A 21619-nucleotide genomic window follows, 5' to 3' on the forward strand; every position below is an offset into this window, starting at 1 on the left:
TTGCTGGACTGGACCCAGTTATTGTGAACTTGTGGAGCAGAGTAGACAGAGCTGATGAGGCTTTTTCAAAATAAATCAGCATTCTGGGCACCAAGAGGGAAATCAGGTTTGAGGGAATTGCAAAGACAGACTGAGAAAAGATCAAACCACAGAAGGTCAGGCACCACCAAGAGGTTTCTGGCAGAATGAGGTAGCCTTTTATTGAAGGATGTAGGCAGCTAGGGAAAGGCATCAAAGGAGATTATCTATTCACAACTCCCCCATTCCGATGTAGCCTGCATCTTCGAATCTACCCAGAAAAGATCAAGAGGAAGGGGAGCAGAGAGAGGGGAGAAGGCAGTGCAGGCAGGCACTGTGGTGACAGAGCAGTGGCAGGAATGTCTGTTGAAGGGAGGGGCAAGGCAGAGCCATGCTCTGCCACGAGTTCCAGATGGAAGTCACTGTGGGTGGGATTTGGGTGGCAGGGCACCAACAACTGCTTGGCCTCTCCGACCAGCCGTGAAAAGGACTAGTAAGAGTATCATGGGCTGACACAGGTGTCGCTTCTTTCAGTGTCTGGGGATGGGCTGGTGGATGTGGAACTATGTCCAAACTGGGGCAGAGTCATGATTATGGCCACAGGAGTGGACAAGCTGACCTCAGGCAAACCACTTTACCTTGCTAGATCTTACTTCCCCGCTGCTATGAAATAAAAGATGATACACCTAAGGGGTTGTCACTAGTAAGTGAGACCATGCATTTGATTTCCATTTATTCAACCATCTTTTTTTCTTTCTTCTTTTCTGGGCAGTGAGGATATAGCAGTGCCTAAAATAATGTCCCTGCCTCCATGGAGGATGAGGGCAACAAACAACTCAACATGAAAATAGACTGTGAGGTCCTGATAAAGGGGAGGAAGTAAAATGAAGTTGGGTGGAAGGAGTGGAAGTGGGGGTGGAATGTGCAGCTTCAGATGGGGCCTTGGGGAAATCTCCAATGAGGGGTCATTTTAGTCAACACAGATGAGGCAGTGGGAGCCGGCCAGCTGCTCTGTAGGGGAAGAGCACTTCAGGGAGAGCATTTTAGGCAGCAAGAACAACAAAGAAAGCCCTGAGAATAGAACAAGTTTGGTACATTTGGGAAGTTGCCAGGAGGTCAGTGGTATAAGAGTCAGAGAAAATGAGGTTAGGTAGGGACTCACAGGCCATGGGAAGGATTTAAAATATTCTATTTTAAAATTGATGCATTATAATTATACATCATCACAGGATTCATTATGCCATATTCATACATGCACGTGCATATCATTCCCCAGTATGATATTATTTTAAGTGCTATGGACAACCCTAAGGCAAACAAAGAGTTTAATTTAAACATATAGAGAGCCCTTACTACGTATCTGGCTCTGTCCTGGGCCCTTTTCTAACTCAGTCCTTACGTAGTTCTATGACAGCACCCAGGAGATTAATGGGCACTGGGGCCAATGGCAGAGCCAAGATTTGAACCAAGGCAGTCAACCTTCAGAATAATGCTGTTGACTTTCTCCCTTTGCACAATGTCTACAGAATAGGAAATTCTTGATAAATGATTATGCTGCTTCAGCCCTGTATTGGCTTCCCATTTTCCTAGAAAAGCATCACAACTCCCCAGCAGAGTCTGCCACCCTGCTGCTCTGGCTGTGCCCACCCTGTGGTTTCCTGCAGTGCTGTCCTTCAGGAACAGTGAATCTACAGTTTCTGAAGCATCTCTAGCCTCTGCCTGCCATGGGACAACCCCAGATGCTCATGCCTCTCCTTGCTCACTCTTCTCTCCATGGAGCGTGTGGCTGGTGTTGCTACCCCTCTACTCATCCAGACCTCTGACGACACACCCAACAGCAGTGATTTTTCTCCTATGCTGTGATTTTCTTTTTCCATTTCTTGTTTCCTCATGCATTTGCTACATTCAGATTATTCCATTTGTTTATTTACTTTTTTGGTTTATCATCCATCCATTAGATTATAAGATGCATAATAATAGGGACATCCAATTTGTTCACAAGGCATCCCTGCAATCAAAATGTATATGTTGAATGAATAAATGAATGAATGAACTATTATTTTTAAAAGCTTTACGGAACACTTCAAATGATTTCTTTCTTCTTTAGTGATATATCCTTTTTGGAGATGACATGATTGAAGTGTCATATTCACTTATATCAAAACACTCATGATTTTTCTTCCCTATGGATGAAAAAGATTTGTTTTGTACAGTTTCAGAATAAATAGTCCTTAAACTTACCTTTCATAATTTATATTACTAATTTCATGTATTATTGACGGCTCTTTGATGTTGCTACTATTTATAATTTGTTTCTTATGAGATTGTTCTGAAAGTCAAGTGGCATCAAAATAATTATTTGTCTAGCCTAAATAGGTAATATGTACATTAAAATATTTTTAAAACAATTCTTTAATCATTAATGCATTAATTAATTCATTTCAGCATTAATTGAGTGCATCTATGAAACAGGTACTGTGCAGCACCCTGGAGCAAAACGACAGATATGTCAAAGTCCTTCTCAATGAGTTTGTGATTTAATAGGAAAGACAATTAAACAGAACTACAGCCCATTGTGACAAATTGTATGCTAGAAGGAAGCCCACAATATTGTAAGAGTATGTGAGAAAAGGGACTTCATCTTAGGTGGGGGCACATGTCAGGGAAGGCTTCATGGAATGCTGCTTGAGCTGAACTCTGTAAATGGAAGGTGGAAGAGCAAGGCAGGAAAGTCCTTCTTGGCTAATGGAATAGGGTGTGCAAAGGTGCAAGGGTGGAGAGAGAGCGTAGCATGACGGGAACTGCAGGCAGAGCAGTTACAGCCAATCTTACTTGGAGGTGTGTGTGTGTGTGTGTTATTTTTGGAACTGCCGGGGATCAATCCAGGGCTTTGTACATGCCAGGAACCTGCTCTGCTGGTGAGCAACACCCCTAGTCCCGTACATGGATGCTTTTAAAGTGCTCCATGGTGGTGACTCTGCAAGCACAAGCTCTGTTGCTCTGCCGTGAGAGTGAGATTTGCCTACACGTTGACCCCACCTTTCTTCCAATAGCCTTTCCCGCCTCCATGCAGGCCTACCTGTGCACTCCATGCATGTCCCAAACTGTACACCTTTGCTCATGACATTCCCAATCCATAATGCTGTTCTCGCTGTCTTGTGATATTTGAACCTTTCCCTGATTTTCATCGCTGATCTCAACTGCTGCCTTTTTGAGGAAGACCTCTCTGACTATACCTATCCCCAGTGATCTCTGTCACTTTTACGTTGATTTTGTTCTTAAAGATAATACCTTAGGCATTCACGCCATTTTCCATTGCATTTATTTTGTTTGTTAAATTTTATTCCTATTTGTGAATTGATAATGGTAAGTATCCCTTTGTGAGTTTCATTTGTTTGTGTAGTTCAATGTAGGGCATGATGAATACTCTTAGTATTCAAGTTTAATAATATTAACTGGACACTTATTTTTTTTCATGGACCCTGTTCTATGCTGTGATTTGGAGTTTCCAACTTTTTGCACAACCTGGGTAGGTTTTATTTTTCATCCATCAAAGTATACTGTGATTTTTGGCAATTAAAGACTAGGTCTGTATCAACCTGTGTATGTCACAGAAATGCAACATTGAGCAGAAATAGCAACTTGCAGAATAATATAACTTGATACCTTTCATGTAAATTTAAGAAATAATATATTTTGTGTAAAGTTAAGAAATAATACATATAGGGTTTGGGGGTATAGCTCAACAGTAGAATATTTGCCTTACATGTACAAGGTCTTGGGTTTGGCCCCCAGCACCACAAAAAATTTAAAAAGGAAAAATAAAACATACCATACTATATTTGAATGAGCATACACATGTATATAAAAGTATAAAAATGGACTAGAAGAACACATTTCCTGCTAATTGTTATCTCTAGACTGGAAGAGGATGCTCAAAGTAGAATACAATGCAATCTATTTTTAACCTTACAAAAAAAATTCAAAACAAATAGGGCACTACTTCAATGGTCAATACTATTTTTCCAAGGGTTAATATATTGTGGGATTGTTTGTTGTATTTTTCCTTATATTTTTCACTATTAAAGTTTTTTTCAAGCACCTAACCACACATGTACGCACAGACATTGCATGTGTTTAAGAGCTGGAATGTTGAGGAGAGGTGGAGAGAGAGGGTAAGGTGGAGATACACATCGAACAGCTCAATTACTCTGAGCAGAACATTATTCTTGTAAAATATTCAAGCTCCTGTTATTTCACCATTATGACTCCTTGTAGCTCAGGAGACAATTCTAGTAAAAATAAATTCTGTGGCCTTTCCATGGTCCTTGGTTTTACTGTAGCTCTTGTGAAATAATGTGGGAGCTGCCCTGGAGGACTATGGCTGAGTCTCTGAAGGAACTGACGCTTTCTTTCTGCCTTTCCTGAACTGTATGATTTCAGGTGAGGTTAATGGGCATTAGTTATACCAGTAGGTGAATGATACCAGGTCTGAATTTCAATGTCTGAGCCCTTGCCGTTCTAAGGTCGATAGTGAATCAGGAGCGTTACAAATAGGTAGACAGCATCAAGGGGCTGATCGTTAACATTCCCATAAAAGCTGAGGGGGTGGGTGGGTTAAGGGGTCAGCAGTGATCTAGGGCCAGGAGGACCTGAGGACATCACCAACTTCTAAGGTCTGAATTGTTCTCACTTAAACCCACATCAGTGGAAAAGATGGGAAGACTTTAAATGAACAAATTGAGCTGATTCAACAAGATTGTGTGACCTTACAAGAAAGTTCAGCCTGAGGAGATAATAAAGAGACAATTGAATCCAAAAAAGGAAGACCCAGTTGTTTTAATACTAACTCACAGAGAGGGAAGTTTCTTTCAAATCCAAGTCTGCCTAGGCTTCTATAAATAGGTCTCAAAGTGGATATTTAAAAATCCTTTTAAATCGTACGTGTATATGTCTACAAATGTACCCACAAATATATACACACACATAAATGTTATATATGATGTATACACAGTATATCATGATATAAAATATGCATAATACACATGTAATGCTGGTTTATATAGAGAGATTCAACAAATCAGTGCCTATGATCACTAAATGTATGGTGAATGAGTAAACGTCATGAATGGAAAAGAACATACTAAGAGTGATGTTTTCCTCTTAAGTTTCTTATTTTTGATGGAAGTTGGTTTGTTGGCCCTCCTGAACTGGAATTAAGTTCCTTGTAAATGGTAGCAATGGGGCAGTCAGGCATTTGGGGTTCTTGGTAGAAGGATAAGCAATGACAAATCCCTTCCCAGATCCAGGAGGGGTCCCACAGCACCAGAATGTCAATTCCCATCCTCATGACTGGACAGGAGATTACTGCTCTCTGTTAATAGAATCTCAGTGCCTGCTTTAGTGATTACCAGCAAGAAGGCCTCTGATCATACTTAATAGCAGAGCATCCTCCCTAGTGCCAGGGAGTAGCTTCACTAGTCCAGATGGTTTGGGCTGCAATTACGGGTATATACAATACTGTATCTACCCCAGCAGTTGTGAGAACCTCTGAATGCTACCCTGACCATATAAACATGCTTCCAAATCACATACTTGAGTTCAGCAGTGAGGTCTTCTGGCTATCAGCTCTGTACTTGGTGGAAGGTGGCATAATTTGGGAAAGGGCACGGGTCTGGGAGCCAGTTAAACTTGTGATCAAATCCGAGACCTGCCTCTTAACAGTTTTACAACCTTGGAAAATTACTTAACCTCACTGAACCTCAGCTTCTGAGTTCTAGAATGGTGACTGCAAGTGCCTACCTTCCAGGGTTAGCTGGAGTCCTAGAGAAAAGCAGCAAGTATCACAGAGTAAGTACTCAATTGCAGACAGTTATTAATAACATCACTAATTATGTTATTTGTTGGCCACTGAACCAAAACAGAGGAGAAAGTGGTTTACCTAGAGGGACAAAATAACAAGCATGAATACTTGGCCTGCAGGTTAGTAGTAGTAAGCAGGTTCCCTCTGAAAACGGCCTCCTTTTCTTTCAGCTAAAGAGCTATGGGTGAGCACACCGTATTCTTGTAAGAGGTTGAAACATGAGACTCTGATCAACTGCTTTAATAGTCTCTAGCAGAGTATCTAGAAGGATTCTACTCTGGCTCTGGGAGGAAGTCTGTGGACATTTCTTCATTTGGTCTATTCTCTGGTATGTCCTGAAGGTACTCATTCCTCATGTCCTGGCATTTTTGTTTGTTTTTAAGGAAAGAATCTTCTTCAATGAGTGGTTTCTTTGTGAATGAGAATTTTCTTTCCTGAGGGAAACCCAGACACACATTTATTAATGTAGATAGACTTGCAGAAGAAAGCAGAATGAAGGAAAATTAATAGTAATTTATTTAGCATTTATTTTGGGCCAGGCATGGTTTTAAGGTTTTACATGTATTAGTCCTTTAATTATTTAATCCTCCAATAACACTACCAGGTAGATAATTATTTCTGTCCCACTTTACAATTGAGGAAAAGGCACAAATTATTGCAGTATTCTGCCAAAGTCATAGCCCTTAAGTGGCAGAGCTGGGATTTAAACCCTGGTAGCCTAGCTTAAAAGACCTTGCACAGTTGAGTGTAATAATTGGTATTTACAGCCCTGCAGGTTTCATCAGTGAGGTGACAGAGCTGAGAACAAGGCAAAATGGCAGCCGGCAGGAGGAGTTCCTCCACCTCAGGAAACCAAAGGTTCTGCTACCCAGAGTCAAAAACATGTTTCTCAGGATTGTGTCATCAGCATCTAATGTTAGAGTGGTTAGGCAGCAGCAGGGATGCTAACCCATATTTACTGACATCAAATTAAATGTCTTCTCATCTTGTTGTCTGGAAATATACCTTGTTTTATTGATACACAAAGTGTATGCAACATCATGGAAAGATCACTGGTAGCACCATTTTGTCAGCCAGGCACAGATTGGCTTTTGGATGTTATTTTCATGGGAATTTATGTGTTTGGTTGTGTGATGTATGTGTGCCCAACACCTTTTGTCTTCTATATTTTGCTTGTTTTCTTTTCACAGATTTGCCTTGTTTTTTACAGAGTGTTGCTGTAATCTGAATGTTTCTATCCCCTACTAAAAAGAATCCCATATTGATAGCTAATCACCAATACGTTGGTATTAGGAAGTAGGGATATCGGGAGGTGATTTCATTAGGCTGCGAGGATAGTGACTTCATGAATGGGATCAATACTCTCAAAAGAGGCCAAGAAAGAACACCCATCCCTTCTACCATGAGAACAAGAAGAATGGAACATCTATGAATGAGAAAGCCAGTCCTCAACAGACACTGAATTTTCCAGACCTTGACCTTGGATTTCCCAGTTTCTAGAACTGTGAGAAGTAAATTTATGTATAAATAAGCTACCCAGTTTATGGTATTTTGTTATAGCTGTCCAAACGTCTAAGACAAGTGTATTTGGGGCGCAAATGAATATAGTAGCCTAAGACATTCTAAGCCAGAGAATTTATGAAATATTATAATGCATTTCCAGTCAAACAGAATGAAATAAATAGCAAGGTAATAAAAAACACTTGGGAGAACATATAACTGCTCAGTTTCATTCTACTGATTCTTTCTTACAGCATAGACCTAGAGAAATATAGAGTTTACTTTTCAGGTCCCAAAGAGTGGTTGGGTACTAGATTTCTGTTCTTGATTGCAGAGGGCATCAGCATAGCCATTTCTACCAAATCATGGTCTGGATGACACAGTATCAATATTCTCTTATATAGTTGTCACCAGTAGCTGGTCCAGGGAACTACATGAGTGTTGAGAATACTGTCTTTTATTAAGTAAATCTGAACCCATGGAGCTTTACTCATTCAGATTCCACAACCTTAAATTTAATATCACTGGATCAAATTTGCTACTTGGGGAGAAGTCCTTGCTAAATGTATAGACAAGTCTAGGCATTCACAAAATGGTGACATGGGTGAATCGCCAGTGCTGAATCTTCCCAATCAGCATCTCCTTATACCATGATGCCACCTTTCTCTCTGGTGAGTCATGCCCATGCCTCCAGTTTTTCTCCCCTTCTATCAAATTTGGGACTTGAGAAAGCAATTGATAAAAATCATTCACAAAAGTAGGTAATTGACTGATGCTTTAATATTTTTACTATATTCTGGAGTAGTTGCATTTTAGTAGAACTTCAGTTTTCATCCAAAGAAATACATGCATTCTAGAAGTAAGAAGCTGGTCAGGTGGGCATATTTTGGGTGTCAAACATTTCTTTCAAGAGCCCATGAACATGTAAGTGATCATTTTTACTGCTTATGTAAAGGGTCACCCTTTCTTATTAAATACATAGCTTTCACAAAAAACATTTTCACTTGAGAAAACATAGACTACGTGCCAGGATTCTTTACTAACTGCTATCAGCAAATAATGAGAATTATTACAAGCTAGTCTTATCTGTGGTGTATCAATAAGATTTTATAACCCTTGTGTTTATAAAAATTAGCAGAAACTGTTTAACATACAAACTTAATATTAAAATAAACATTTCCATAATATGAATTTTCATTGTTAATAGAGCACAACAATGTAGCTCAAAGAAGCTTTCAATATCAATGTTTTCAGAGTGTGGTCTCCGTACTAGTCACTTTAGCTAGTGAAAACTTGTAAATGCTCATTTTTGGGTTCTATCTGAGAACTACTGAAACAGAAATTCTGGGGAATTGGCCCAGAAATCTGTGTTTTAACAAACTCTGGGTGACTTTAAGATTCACCCAGATTCAAAGAGTGATTGGGTACTAGATTTCTGTTCTTGATTGCTTTAAGATTCAAGTTTGTAGATGATTATTTGAATTCATCCTCTTTTACAGATGAGTAAATTGAGGCTAAAAGATTAAGAGACTCGGCAGAGTTGCTGATTTTTAGAAGTGTTCTTTTTACCATAGTAAGATAAGTCCCTTTGGCTAATCAGTCTGAATGAGTGAGGTTTGCTGCAGCATCTTTGATTGACAGCACAGTCAAATCTCTTCCTGATTGTGTGGCTTTACCCTTGTAAAAGCCTGGGGGTGAGACTTGAACAACTTCAATCTCTTGGAGCCTCTCAGGGATCAGGCTGCTCCATATTCACTCTCTTTAAAAAGATCAGCACTCATTTTCCTTTAAAGTTGGGGTTAGTCTGCCTGAGTTGCATACAAATAAGATGAATGAATTCATTACCAAAGCTAGATTAAGTTTTGCAGCTGTTCTGCCTGGGGATCTAGTAGAGAGAGGGGCTGGCACAACTGAAAATCCTTTGCTGATCAAGGCAGTCTGAAAATGCAATCTTAGGTGGTAAGTAGCATTCAGAAATACTGAAATGAAGTGAAAAATTAAAATGACTTTAGCCTAAACATGTGGGGAATGGGGAAATCCTAGGGTACCACCAAACCTGTATCAGAGCTTTGGAATGCAGACGCTGTCTTTTCAGCTGGCTCACCTCAAGGGGAGTGCAATTCATGGAGACAGGAAAGAGAATTCATGTTCAAGGTTTCAAAGGGGCTCTGTAAATATCAGAACAAATGCTGATGTTTGCCACGCAACAACCTCAATTATCCGGTTATCCCTAAATCACAACCTCTAAACGGGGTAGTGTCTAGAATCTGATTTCTTCTTATCTGGTATCCTAGAATAAGAATGCCAACATGTGCATCCATTCATTCTTCCCTTCACAAAGGCAGCCATTTATCATGCCAATATTTTAAGATTACTTCTCTGGGCTAGGACTATTCTGGGATCGTTTTTCCTTACCTTTCTTGCCTTTTATTCCTGATTGAATGAAATAATTTTTATCTTGTAATTTTTCATCTCCTAGTCAGAAGTTCACATGGGCTGTTTCTTTATGTTAGTATTTACTCTGGAAATTTTACCAAATATACTTAAATTATCAAAGTCTAAAATTAATCAAAACCTGGATCCTCCTCCCAGTAACACGAGTTCTTTTCAAACTTTAATTCCATTTATTCTCCTTTTGACTTATATTATTCTATTTTCAAATCTACTAAATAAAACCCCTGTCATTATTATTACCTTTTTTGAAATCAATATTTGTTACTATAAGCTTACTTCATTCCTTCCTACATCCCAGGTCCCCATCTGGGATCACTCTCTTGCCTGAAGTACCATCTTCAGATTAGTGCTGGTGATGAACTCCCTTAGGTCTATAATGCCTTTATTTTTACACCACTCTTGAAAGATATTTTACTGAAAATAGACTTCTTGACTGGCAGTCATTTTCTTTGACAATTTTGAAGGTTTTATTCCACTGTTATGAGGATTCTGTTGATGTATTGAGAAGTCAGACATCTAACTTATTCCTTTGTGTATGGTCTGCTTTTTCCCTCTGACTTTTAAGGATTTTTCTCTTTGTTGTTGATTTGTAGCAATTTTAGTCTGTGTTTAGTTTGGGATTTCTTTTAACTTATTATATTTGGGATGCACTATGTCTCTTGAATCTCTGGATTGCTGTCTTTGATTAGTTCTTGAAAATTTTCAGATATCATCTTTCAAATATTGCCTCTGACCTATTCTCTCTTTGTTTTGGAATTCTAATTTTATATCTCATCATTGTATTTTCCACATCTCTTACTCTCTCCTGTATTTTGTGCCCACCCCACCTCTTCATGCTACTTAAGATCAGTTAGCCCATTTTATCTTCGTACTGTATAGTAGACATTCAGCAAATCTTTGCCAAATGAAATGATAAAATTTAAAAATAAGACTACATGAAACTAGTGTTTTGTAGGACAACTTAAAAATACTGATCTGATACAAATTCTTTAATTACCTATTGCAAAAACTAAGGTCTATAATAGATTGACTCAACCAAGTCCGTAGAACTAAGTAATACCGTATTTAAATCTAAGTCCTTTGTTTTATCCTATTAGGCACATAATTTCTCATTCAAATTCAAAATATTATAGTATAGTTGATGATTGTATAGGTGAGAAGTCTCCCCGGTTTTCCCTCATGAGAGGTTATATTATTTTTTGTGAATTAATCTATATCTTCTATTGACAATCAATGAGAAGAAATTTGGAAGTGAAGTAAGGAAGGGCAGTGGGGGATTTAAGAACTAAACAAGGAAGGCTTTGATAACTTTCAATAAGATAATGACTTATAAGTTGGATAGACCTTAGCATCTTCTCATTCATTGGTTTCGCACAAGCTGCCTATCAGTGTTAACAGGTGGAAGTATTAGATTTATAAAGAATTCTTGTTGACAATAAAGTGACAGACTATTTAGAGGAGGGTAAGTAAAGATTCATGCCAATGTCTGAATTTTTAGTCCAAAGATATGAGTCCAGTAGTCTTCTAACACAGACTCTTCCTCAGGAATGAGAGCAAAACTGATACTGATTGAATGATATCTCGAATCAAGCTGTGGGGAGACAAGAGCAATGGGGGAAAAGAGGTAAGTCAAGCCCAAATCAACGTACTAGACTGAAAGTTGTTTGTGAAAATTTGGCTTAAATTTAAAATTTAGCTTAAATAATAAAAACATCCTAGATTATAGTTTTGAGAGATTTAGAATCATTTTGCTTTTGGTTCTGTGAGCATGTTTTTAAAATAATATTTACTCATGTACTCTCTCAGTTCTCCCCAGTTGTGTTATTCTCAACACAAACAATGGAATGATAAAAAGAAAAAGCCCTATTAAGTTCATGTCCTGACTTTCTCCAATTTCTCCCCATTCTGACTTTGATGTGATAATCATTTCCACATATTTGTTCAGTTCCTCCCTATTGTCTTGAAACACAATACATAGCTATGTGATGATTAAAAAAATAAAATAAATCCTCATGTGTTTTCTCCTCCTAACTTTGAAACAACAACTCTGTAAATTTTATACATTAAAAAAAAAAAACCTCTCACCAGTCCCAAGCCTCCATTAATATGACGCTAAGAGCAGCTCTCCAGGGGGGTGGGCTATTGTTTGTAGAGTCAAGAAGACCTATGGCATGGTGCGAGGATAGGAAGTGGGCAGCATCCAAGCCTGAACCACACTGCAGATGTCCTGGTCATCCTGCCTTCATCCTCAAAAGAAGAAGGCAAAGGATTCAGACCAATACATTTCCTCCTTCCTTTCTCCCCAAAAGAACATCATTCGATCGCAAAAATGATAAGACCTGACATGTTCTCAGAAGACCCTCTCTTTTCAGGCAGCCATCTGCATTACAGCCATCTGTCAGCTTCTCTAGCTTATTAGTCATGTCCCTGAGAAACCAATTGTAGTATCAACTAATCCTTGAAGGCGATGAAATATTATTGATCAGAAATGGGAAAGGATGACACTCAAGTGAACATACTCTCCATCCTTAAATTGCAAAATAAGGGGAGCACTGAAAATTTAATTTTTGTTAGTATAGAGAGCTAAACAAGAACATTCAGCCCTTAGTGCATGTTATTTTTCTCTTCCTTGTCCTTTTTGTTTTGGTTTACTTGGTTGAAATTTAATCTGTGTTGTGGCCTGGAATTCATTAGTTTATTTTTTTTTTGCCCTGATTTTTTCTACTTTGCTTATTCACAACATAATTGATGTGTACAAAGAGGTGATTATTCACCCAATCCATTTAATCCTAATCCTTTCTAAATTAGAGCTTAGTCTTGGGGGAACTTTGCAAATAGCATAGAGCACTGGACCATTTGTCAGGCAGCCTATCATCTAGACCAGTTCTTACACCTACAAGGTCTGAGATTTTGGTAGATCATTTCACTTGATTTATTTTTAAATATATAATTTAAAACTAATAGTATCTTCCCAAAAACCTCATACATTATCTTACAAATAGGAAAGGAGAAAATACATTCATCAATTCAGTCATCTATCCACCCATGCATCCTTTCATTATCCAGTTAACAATCTGTCCTTCAATAGACATTTATTACTAACATGTGCTGGGCACTGGGATACAGCAGCAAACAGCAACAAATGAACAAAACAAAACAAAAAAAAGCTTGATTTCATGGAGCCTAAATTCTACTTTATAAACAATTAACCTATATAGTATGTCAGAGAATCATATGTTATAGAGAAAAATTAAGTAGGAAGGGGAGAAGGAAATTGTGATGGTAAATTAGATGGGCAGGGAAGGCTTATCAGAGAAGGTGGAATTTTAGTAAAGACCCAAAGAAGGCAAGGGGAGACAATAGCTCACACAAATATATGGAGACAAAGTGTTTCAAATAAGCATATAGTACATGTGCTATTCCTGAGACAGGAATGCTTTTTTGCATATTCATGAAAAATCCAGGAAGCCAGTTGAGCTGTAGTGACTTGACAAAGGGTGAGATCAGAGAGATGGTGGCAGGTAGATAGTGCATGCCCATAGAGATCACTGAAGGGATTTCAGTTTTTATTTTGGGTGAGATGGGAAACCATGGAAGATTAAGGGCAGAGGAATGGCATGCTATGGCTTAGGTCTTGGCTTCTGTGTTGGGAAGAAGCTGTACTGGGGAGGAAGGAGAGGTTGGGTGAAGGTGGATGCAGAAAGATTACTTAGGAAGCTGTTGCTATTATCCTGGATCAAAATGGTAGTGGTAAGGTGGCAAGGAATAGTAAATGCTGACATGTTTTGAAGGCAGAGTTGGGTGGATTTGCCAGTTATTTACAAAGGAAAGAGAAAGAAATTAAGGATGGGTACAGAATTTGGTCTAAGGAATTTGAACATGGTGCTGTCTTGTGCTGAGATGTCAAGATGGGGGTAAACTGGGGGAGGAGCCAGTCTGATGGGGAAGATAAGGAGGCAGATGCTGGAGTAATGACTTTGAGGTACATATACATCATTCACTGAAGATCACCCGATTGGGAGCCAAACCACATTGAGCCCTTGGAGGTGGGAGGAGGTGATGGGCAGAAATGACTAGATGGTCATCCAGTTCTCAAGGTGCCTACGCTTCACAGAGGGAGATGGGCATGAAGATAGGTGAGCACAATAGGGGACAGACTAACCAAGACTGCAGGAACAGTTTTGTTTCTATCAAAACGTCCCCTTGGGTTAGATATAAATGTCCACTATATGGTTCAAATTTTTCATCACTTATTCAGCCTTCAGACTAGTCACAATCAATAGCACATCTCCTCTGATTATAATCATTTCTTGGCACCTTTAGAGATAAGACTGAAAGAGGCCTTTAATGCCCTGCACATACTTGAAAACCACACTTTGATGGGTAGGTGATAATATACCTCTTGGAAAAAGTCTCAGGTAAAATCAAATCCCTTTGCTGGTATCTCTGATCTTCTTTTTTATTCCATATATTTTTTGCTCAATCATTTTGCCTTAGCCTGGGAACTCTGAAGGTTAATGTATGTCTTCACCAGCTTGCAAACACAGACAAGAAATCATATTGCCACTGTGCATAATTATGTAGTGATTTGATGAACAGTCCCATGAGTTTTCAGAACAATGTCTCCTCTAAGATTGGTTTTAAATGAAATTAAGGAGTATCAAGAATAATTGTTTAATGCAATTTAAAATTAATGTCTGAGACTAATGAACATATATAAGAATTAGAATTATCATGCTGGGGTGGTAAATTATAGGTATTTCTCTTGCTTCCATATTATTATTTTGAAGGTATAAAAAAGAACACTGTCTTAGTTCTTTCTTATATCAATACAGTAGGTTTCAATATTTGATTTTTTAAAAGAGAGATCTGTCTTTTAAGCCTCATTCTATACACTCTTTTTGATCTCAACAATTTAATTTCATGGAACTTCCAGGAATAGGTTAGGTATAAACTTGGGTGAGAGGAAGAACATAAATGCACCTTTTTAGTTTTCTGGGGAAATTGTGTACTGTGGGTTTTGGGACTGAGATTTTTAGAATCTTTCTCTTTCTCTGCCTGCATAATGTCTAGAAGACAACCTTGACTTCTCAGTTCCTTGTAGCCTCAAGGGACCAAGAGGGGACCCACTGAAGGGAGAGTGATATCATGGTGCTGGTAATCCAAGGCTTGCACCAGGCTCAAAGAGATGAATAGATGGAGTGAACAGTGGTTGTTTATTTCCATACAGCATCTGTTTCTTCTTCTTTAGTAATGGCACCGGCTTCATCTAAGAAGCAGTTTCTCTACTCAATGTGTCTATGCTAGAATTGTCAATCACAGATCTCTCCCTTTCTAGTCTACTGGGTAGGCTGTGAATCATGCTCCTATGGTCAAGTCTGTTCACGAAGTTGGGAGGGAAGTTCGCAATTTCCCCCTGGACTATGTACTTCAAAGATACGACTTCAAATGGCCAGTTCCCCTAGAATGTTGAGAATGAAAACCCAAAAGCTGAGAGGAGAAATGAATAGAAGTGGAGAGGGTGAGATGTGGAGTCACTGCAAGCTAGTGAGAGAGTGTGCTTTGCCTCGATTAAGTCCCTTATTCGACCAAGCCTGGGGACACTGCTCCTCCCTTTCCATGCTTTGGTTCTGTGAGCCAGCGAATCATTCTGTTTACTTTTTTAAAGTTTAAGATAGTTTGAATTTTGTTTCTGTTGCTCTCAGACGAATAATATAGATTAATATAGGTGAATGCATATTTTCTTGTAGAAGTCTTAGTCCCTGTTTTCACTGGGCAAGAAGACCGGTGGGAGAAAGAGATTGTGCATATGGCTAGAGGTTTTCTGTGCTGATTGTTTCTTTCTCTTTCCCCCCTCCTCCTCCCCTTCCTCCTCCTCTTCTATTTCTCTTCCTTTTCCTTGTTTCCTTCCTCAATTGAGCATAATAGGAAAGAAGATGAAGAGTCCCCATGCTACTAGAGGAGAAATGGTAATTAACTGAGTTTACAATGAAATATATTAGAATTTCTTATAACCATTTAAAGTATAATGTCCAATTTAAGTGGGGATTTAATGAAGTGAAAACAGTTGAAAGAAGAAGAGAGCTGACATTAAATTGTGCCTATTATGTTCTTCAACATGTGCTTGGTGCTTTATAGCCATTACTTTATTTAGTATTCATCAAAACCTTATAAATAAATATATAAATCATAAATACTTTGTGTCCTATATTAAGCAAAAATAAAACACATAATCAAATAGGCACAAGATTGTTTTTAGGACAACCTTGATTCAGTGCTGAAGAGACACCGTCAGAATCCATTTCTGGGTCAGAACCATGGTGTTTCATAACTCCTGATATGTAGAAAACCAGAGCAGTGGTGCTTCCTGCCATTGTGTAGCCATTCCTTGCAGACTTCCCTTGTTCTCAGGCTTGCTCAGTGGACTTTAGGATCATATAATCATAACACCCATTGAAGAGACTATATGTCCAGGATGGTGTGAGTAATAGTCCCAGAACTGAACGCATCAGTCCTCTGTGATTGTGAAAACAATTAAACATCATTGTTCTTTGGACTCAGACCAGGCTGACATTAATTGTCTCTGCCATTTACTGGCTGTGTGACCTTAGGTATGTTTTGGCTTCTCTGGACTTCCGGATGGGCAGTATCTTCTTGCTAAAATTTGACATAGAAATTTTCTAACAGAAAATGGGAGCTACATAACCTGATTTGCTTTACTGTGTGTTTTTTTAAAGTCCAGAAGACAACACTTCGGTTTGGGAACTGAAATATACCTAACTCAGGAGACATAAGGTCTTGAGTTTTCTGCTGGACTCAGAAGGGTTAATTTTTTTTCATCTTTTAGAAGTAGCCAGACTACAATCTTATTGAAAGGGAAAGGTGATGGTCACCCAACTTTTGTCTGACAGACTTCTGATAGTCTCTTTCCAAGTAGAAAGAGGTTACATGGAGCTTCTACTAATTAATTCTAAACTTTTCTTCTTTCATCAAAATCTCCCTATTTTTGTATAATTAGGGATCATGAATAGTTCTCACATTGATTTCTATTGTGCTCAAGTTTTACTTTAAAGGATCACTGCCTTTTTCACATAGATTTTTAATTTTCTCAAGTGTGCATAAATAGTATGTATTAAAAAATCAGACTCATATTTAGCATTTGTGAAATTATGCACATGAAAGGATGTGGACTATCTACTCATCCCTTCAACTTCTCTTATCCCTCCAACCTCCCTTATCTTTACCTTCTGCCCTGTAGACATTTTTACCTGTCCTAACCTGACTTGAGATGTCTTTGATTCTCACAGCCTGTCTGGGTGAGTATCATGATGGGTGGTAATATTCCTTTTGATATCACTATCACAAAGAGATTTAGCTCAAACACATACACTCTTAGAATTCACTTCTGGAAAATAAGAGGCAATTCAGAATTTGTTCTCTTAGGCTGTTTTTGAACTGAGTTTGGGTTATGCGAGCACATGCTTATTCACAAAGCTGAAATATCTTAAACATGCTGTGAAATTTAAAACTTGCAGAAAAATTTATGTAGTTCAGAGGTTAAGACACAATTTCTGCACACTAAGGCATCCTAGTGTGCAAACCTCTCCAGGAACCCAGTCCTATGAGCTTGGAAGATTATCTTTCATCGTCAGAACTTTCATGTTCTTAAGATATAATAATATAAAAGGAGAAACTCTTTAGACATTATCCCTCCTGTTTGATAGAGTCCTGCATCGATTTTCATGTCACACAACTTTGAAACTCCACACGTCCTACTTGGGGAAACAAGAAGTTACTTGTCAGAAGCATCAGATGCTTGATGTTAGATCTTGAGGAGAAGGCTTAGAGGAGCTGTGAACTCTGTCCTCAAATATTTGACAGGTCATCTAGTGAAACAAGTGCCCTAGAACTTGACTGGAAGTAGACTCAGTAGATGGCAAATCTTATAGGTGGGGCATATTTGTACTTAATTTACTGGAAAGTTTCCAGGAATTGTAGTTATTCAACAAAGGAACAGGTTTCCCTGAGGTGTTTGAGCAAAGGTTGTAGACGATCACTCAGGTTATAGAGTAGAAGTGAGACATTTAACCTCATGCCCCAATTCTTAAGGCTAGTAGACTCTCAGAATGCCTTGAAATGAAAGGAACAAATATAATTTTTTGGCCCCGTTGGACATGCTGAGATTCTGAATTGTTAAGGAACATGCTCATTCTGCCCCTGCTTCAGAATTATCTCCGTGCATCTTTATTTTTTGAGTGGAGTATTCATATGCTACAAGGAATGGGGGACACACAGGAAGGAAGCATAAATGAGCAATGTGTTCTGGGTGGGAACATGATCCAGTCAATGTCCCCTGCGAAGAGCAAGCACCCACAGCTTCTCTTTGCAACGTGAGGATTGACATCAAATGGTGTCAAATCTGCTGAAGTTTCAAGGAAGGCAAGGGAACTGATATTTTAGTTGTGAAAGCTCTGGCTTTTTTTTTTTTTTTTTTCTTTTTTAATGTATGTAAGAACACAGTGCAGGATTAAGTGTGGGAGGATTCAAACGAGACTTGTCTGCAAATCAAATTTGGTCTTCATTCCACCTACTAAGACAACATCCGGAATAAAAGAAGAGATAGTAAAACTAAGAAATAACTGCCCTGGTCATAGATGATAGCACAGATGAGAATTCATGATTTTGGAGTTACCTATCACTAATTTAGCCATCGTTTCTGCCATGTAGTGTCTCCATCAAGGCTCTTGTCTGTGCTCACCACAGTGCAGATATCTCAAGAAGCAATGCAGCAGCACTATAAAAGGATTCTAGATACACACTACTGTCAGGGCTTTGCTGTCATCAGCAACGTACTGGAAGTATGAACGATGGGTCACTATAGTCAGAAAGCACCAAGGTGACCTGGGGAAAATCACGTCACGAACCTGAGTCCTAGGTTCTGGGTCTAAAAGTGAGTAAACTGATATTTACTTCTTCAGGGATTTGGGGTTTGAGCAGAAAGAGGTCTGTGAAAGCTTTAGGGGATGGCTGGGCACAAAGCTAGAGGAAATGACTTCCCTAGACATTTCTCTAGGTTTTCTTCCTCACTCGTTTAAAATGATTTTGTTAATGAGTGTGAGCAACCTTCTAAGTTTATTCTGGACAATAAACAAACAAGTACTTGAATAAGAATTCTAGCAATAATAATTAACATAACTGACAACCCTCAATCCTCAATATAAGATGTGGAAAAGAATAAATAATTCATGAGAAAAGTGGCAAGTTACTCAGGATCTTTGGTTTGTGAGATTTGTGTATTACGAGTCTGTGTTCCTCGCATCAAAGGTCCAGAAGAAACAGGCTCGTTGGTGCCAGGTGCCTTGTCGGTATGAGTACACTTGAAATCCCAGGCATATGCTCCCAAGAAACAAGTGATTGGGATGCTGCCCATTGGGTGACTCATCCTTCAGCTTCTCCTCCCAAGCGCTCCAGGGTAAGAAGAGCTTCTGAAACCCTCTGCTTTGATATTTCATATCCTGCCATTTTGTGAAACGTTCGTAGTGTTGCAGTGGAAGATTTTGTGTGGAGTTTAACTGGTTTGGATTTCACTTGCTCATAAATCTCCATGAAACTGTGGTAGAGGGGACTTTTATATTGTAGAAATTTTATTTGGGATCCATGTTATCAGTTTTGGTGTTTAATAGCCCCGTGGCACCTTTTGAGGTTGTCATTGAGCATTCTTTGCTGAATTTCTCCTATCTGTTGAGAAAACATTCAAACCTGCATGCCGTCTCCTTCTGGTCCCGGATGGGTAAGCCAGCTGTCAGCTGGAATGTCCATCCCAAGTGGCTTAGAATTCATGACACTTCACTTGGCTGCCACTAAAAACACATCACTTTATGGGACACTTTGGAGAATTGCTATTCTGCATAATCAATTCCCTATCTACAGTTTTTGTAGATATTTCAAAATCATTTTAGATACACTTACACTCTTTTCTTACTGCACTGCCCACCTATTAGATAGGATCCTAAAATTCAATAGAGCTTTAAACAAATGATCTTAGAAAGTGATATTAATGCTAGTGGAATCTGGCTTATTCTAAGTGTATTCAGAGAAAAATGGGCACAGGAGTAGAGTTGTCAGAAAGTACCTCATTTTTAGCTGCCATGACATCAACAAGGTGAGAAAAAGACAGGAATTTTACTCTTATAATCAAATAAATCCTATTTGTCTGACACCCACACACAGAGGGCATGACTATATTCCATTTCACAGCATGTAATCTAAAACAGGTATGCTTAGAAGCACAAAGCAGTTTCCACAGCAAAAAGGATTGAACCAATCAATATTTATTCTGAAATTTATGGATGATTGAATATTCATTGTTTGGAAGCTGGGCAGAGATGGAATTAAAATTAGGAAGGAGAAAATTGAATTACTTTTATAAAATTAGAACAGTCTTTTTGGAAAAATATGCATATACATTCTTTAAGATAGAATATAAGAAAATAAAGTTTGGTCAAGAGTTTTTGGAAAGTTAAAAAGTGAAAAGAAAATGTTGATATGATCGTCACTGAGTACAACCTATTGGCCCTTTTAGTTGGGAGAAAACATGAGCCTCTTGCTACCTGAGAAACTTTTTCAATTTGAAAATTGTTTAAATTCCAGTGGGATAAGGGTTCCCCACACATGATGTAGGGTCTTATGCTCCCAATGACATAATCTTTGCCCATTTTTCTAGGGAGTCTCTTGTCTTTACATATGCATGTATGTAATAGTAAATATTTTCTCATTTGAGCATTTTTAAAATTGTGTATAGTACCCATTTCTACAGGTTTTAATTACACGACAGTCAAAAATTTTAATCTTTTCATCTACAAGTTTTTTCTTGATCCTTATTTAAGAAATCTTCTCCTGTCTTGGTCTAAATTATATTTTCTATATTTCTTCTAGAAGTTTTCAAGCTATTGAGACTTTAATTTTACATCTGGGTGAGTTAGAGCTTTAACATTAACTCAGTTCTCATGCAGGTGAACTTATTCCATAGTTCTCTAAACTGATTAAGTTGATTGCATTGTCTGCATCAATATCAAAAGGTATGTTAAGTTACGATGCACTAGTTCTACTATGTGCATTATTAAAATACTGTAAGACTTCTGTATAAGGTGGTACATAGTGTTCTGACACATCTGTTCTTCCCTATTTTTTCCTCTGTTCTTCCAGTTGCACTTCCTCAAATATGCCCATGATCTAGAAACAGCCCTTCTACCCATTAATACTCATTCAATATTTAGACTATCATCCCTGTTAAATGAGGCACTGTTTTAAGGGTGATTTTTTTTTCAATTTCTTCATAAATGGGGGGAAAATCCCCACACTTCATTGTTATTCTTTAAAATTCTCATAAATCTTCTTTACTTTTTGCTCTTTTATGAACTTTAAGATCAATTTAATAAGTAAATTTAACTATGAATTTATTGAAATAAAGTTTATGGTGCTTGCTTTGGCAGCACATATACTAAAATTGGAACGATACAGAGAAGATTAGCATGGCCCCTACACAAGGATGACATGCAAATTCGTGAAGCGTTCCATATTTTTTAAATGATCGCACCAATCAACAGTTAAAAGACCAAATACGGGAAGCAAGAGATCATTTCAATAAAGAGTTAGAGACACTGAAAAAAAAAACAAACCAAAATACTTGAAATGAAGGAAACAATAAACCAAGTTAAAAACTCCATAGAAAGCATAACCAATAGGATAGAACACCTGGAAGACAGAACCTCAGACATTGAAGAC

The 21619-nt window shown here is 38.3% G+C and overlaps 1 non-coding gene across 1 annotated transcript; it reads left to right on the plus strand.

Annotated features, from left to right (window-relative positions):
* Positions 1–21311: 21311 nt before the first annotated feature.
* Positions 21312–21418, plus strand: LOC124987776 (U6 spliceosomal RNA). The gene has a single exon (XR_007109285.1). It is a non-coding gene; the product is annotated as a U6 spliceosomal RNA (small nuclear RNA).
* Positions 21419–21619: the final 201 nt, after the last annotated feature.

Source organism: Sciurus carolinensis, chromosome 6 (assembly GCF_902686445.1).
Source record: "Sciurus carolinensis chromosome 6, mSciCar1.2, whole genome shotgun sequence".
Lineage (NCBI taxonomy): Eukaryota > Metazoa > Chordata > Mammalia > Rodentia > Sciuridae > Sciurus > Sciurus carolinensis.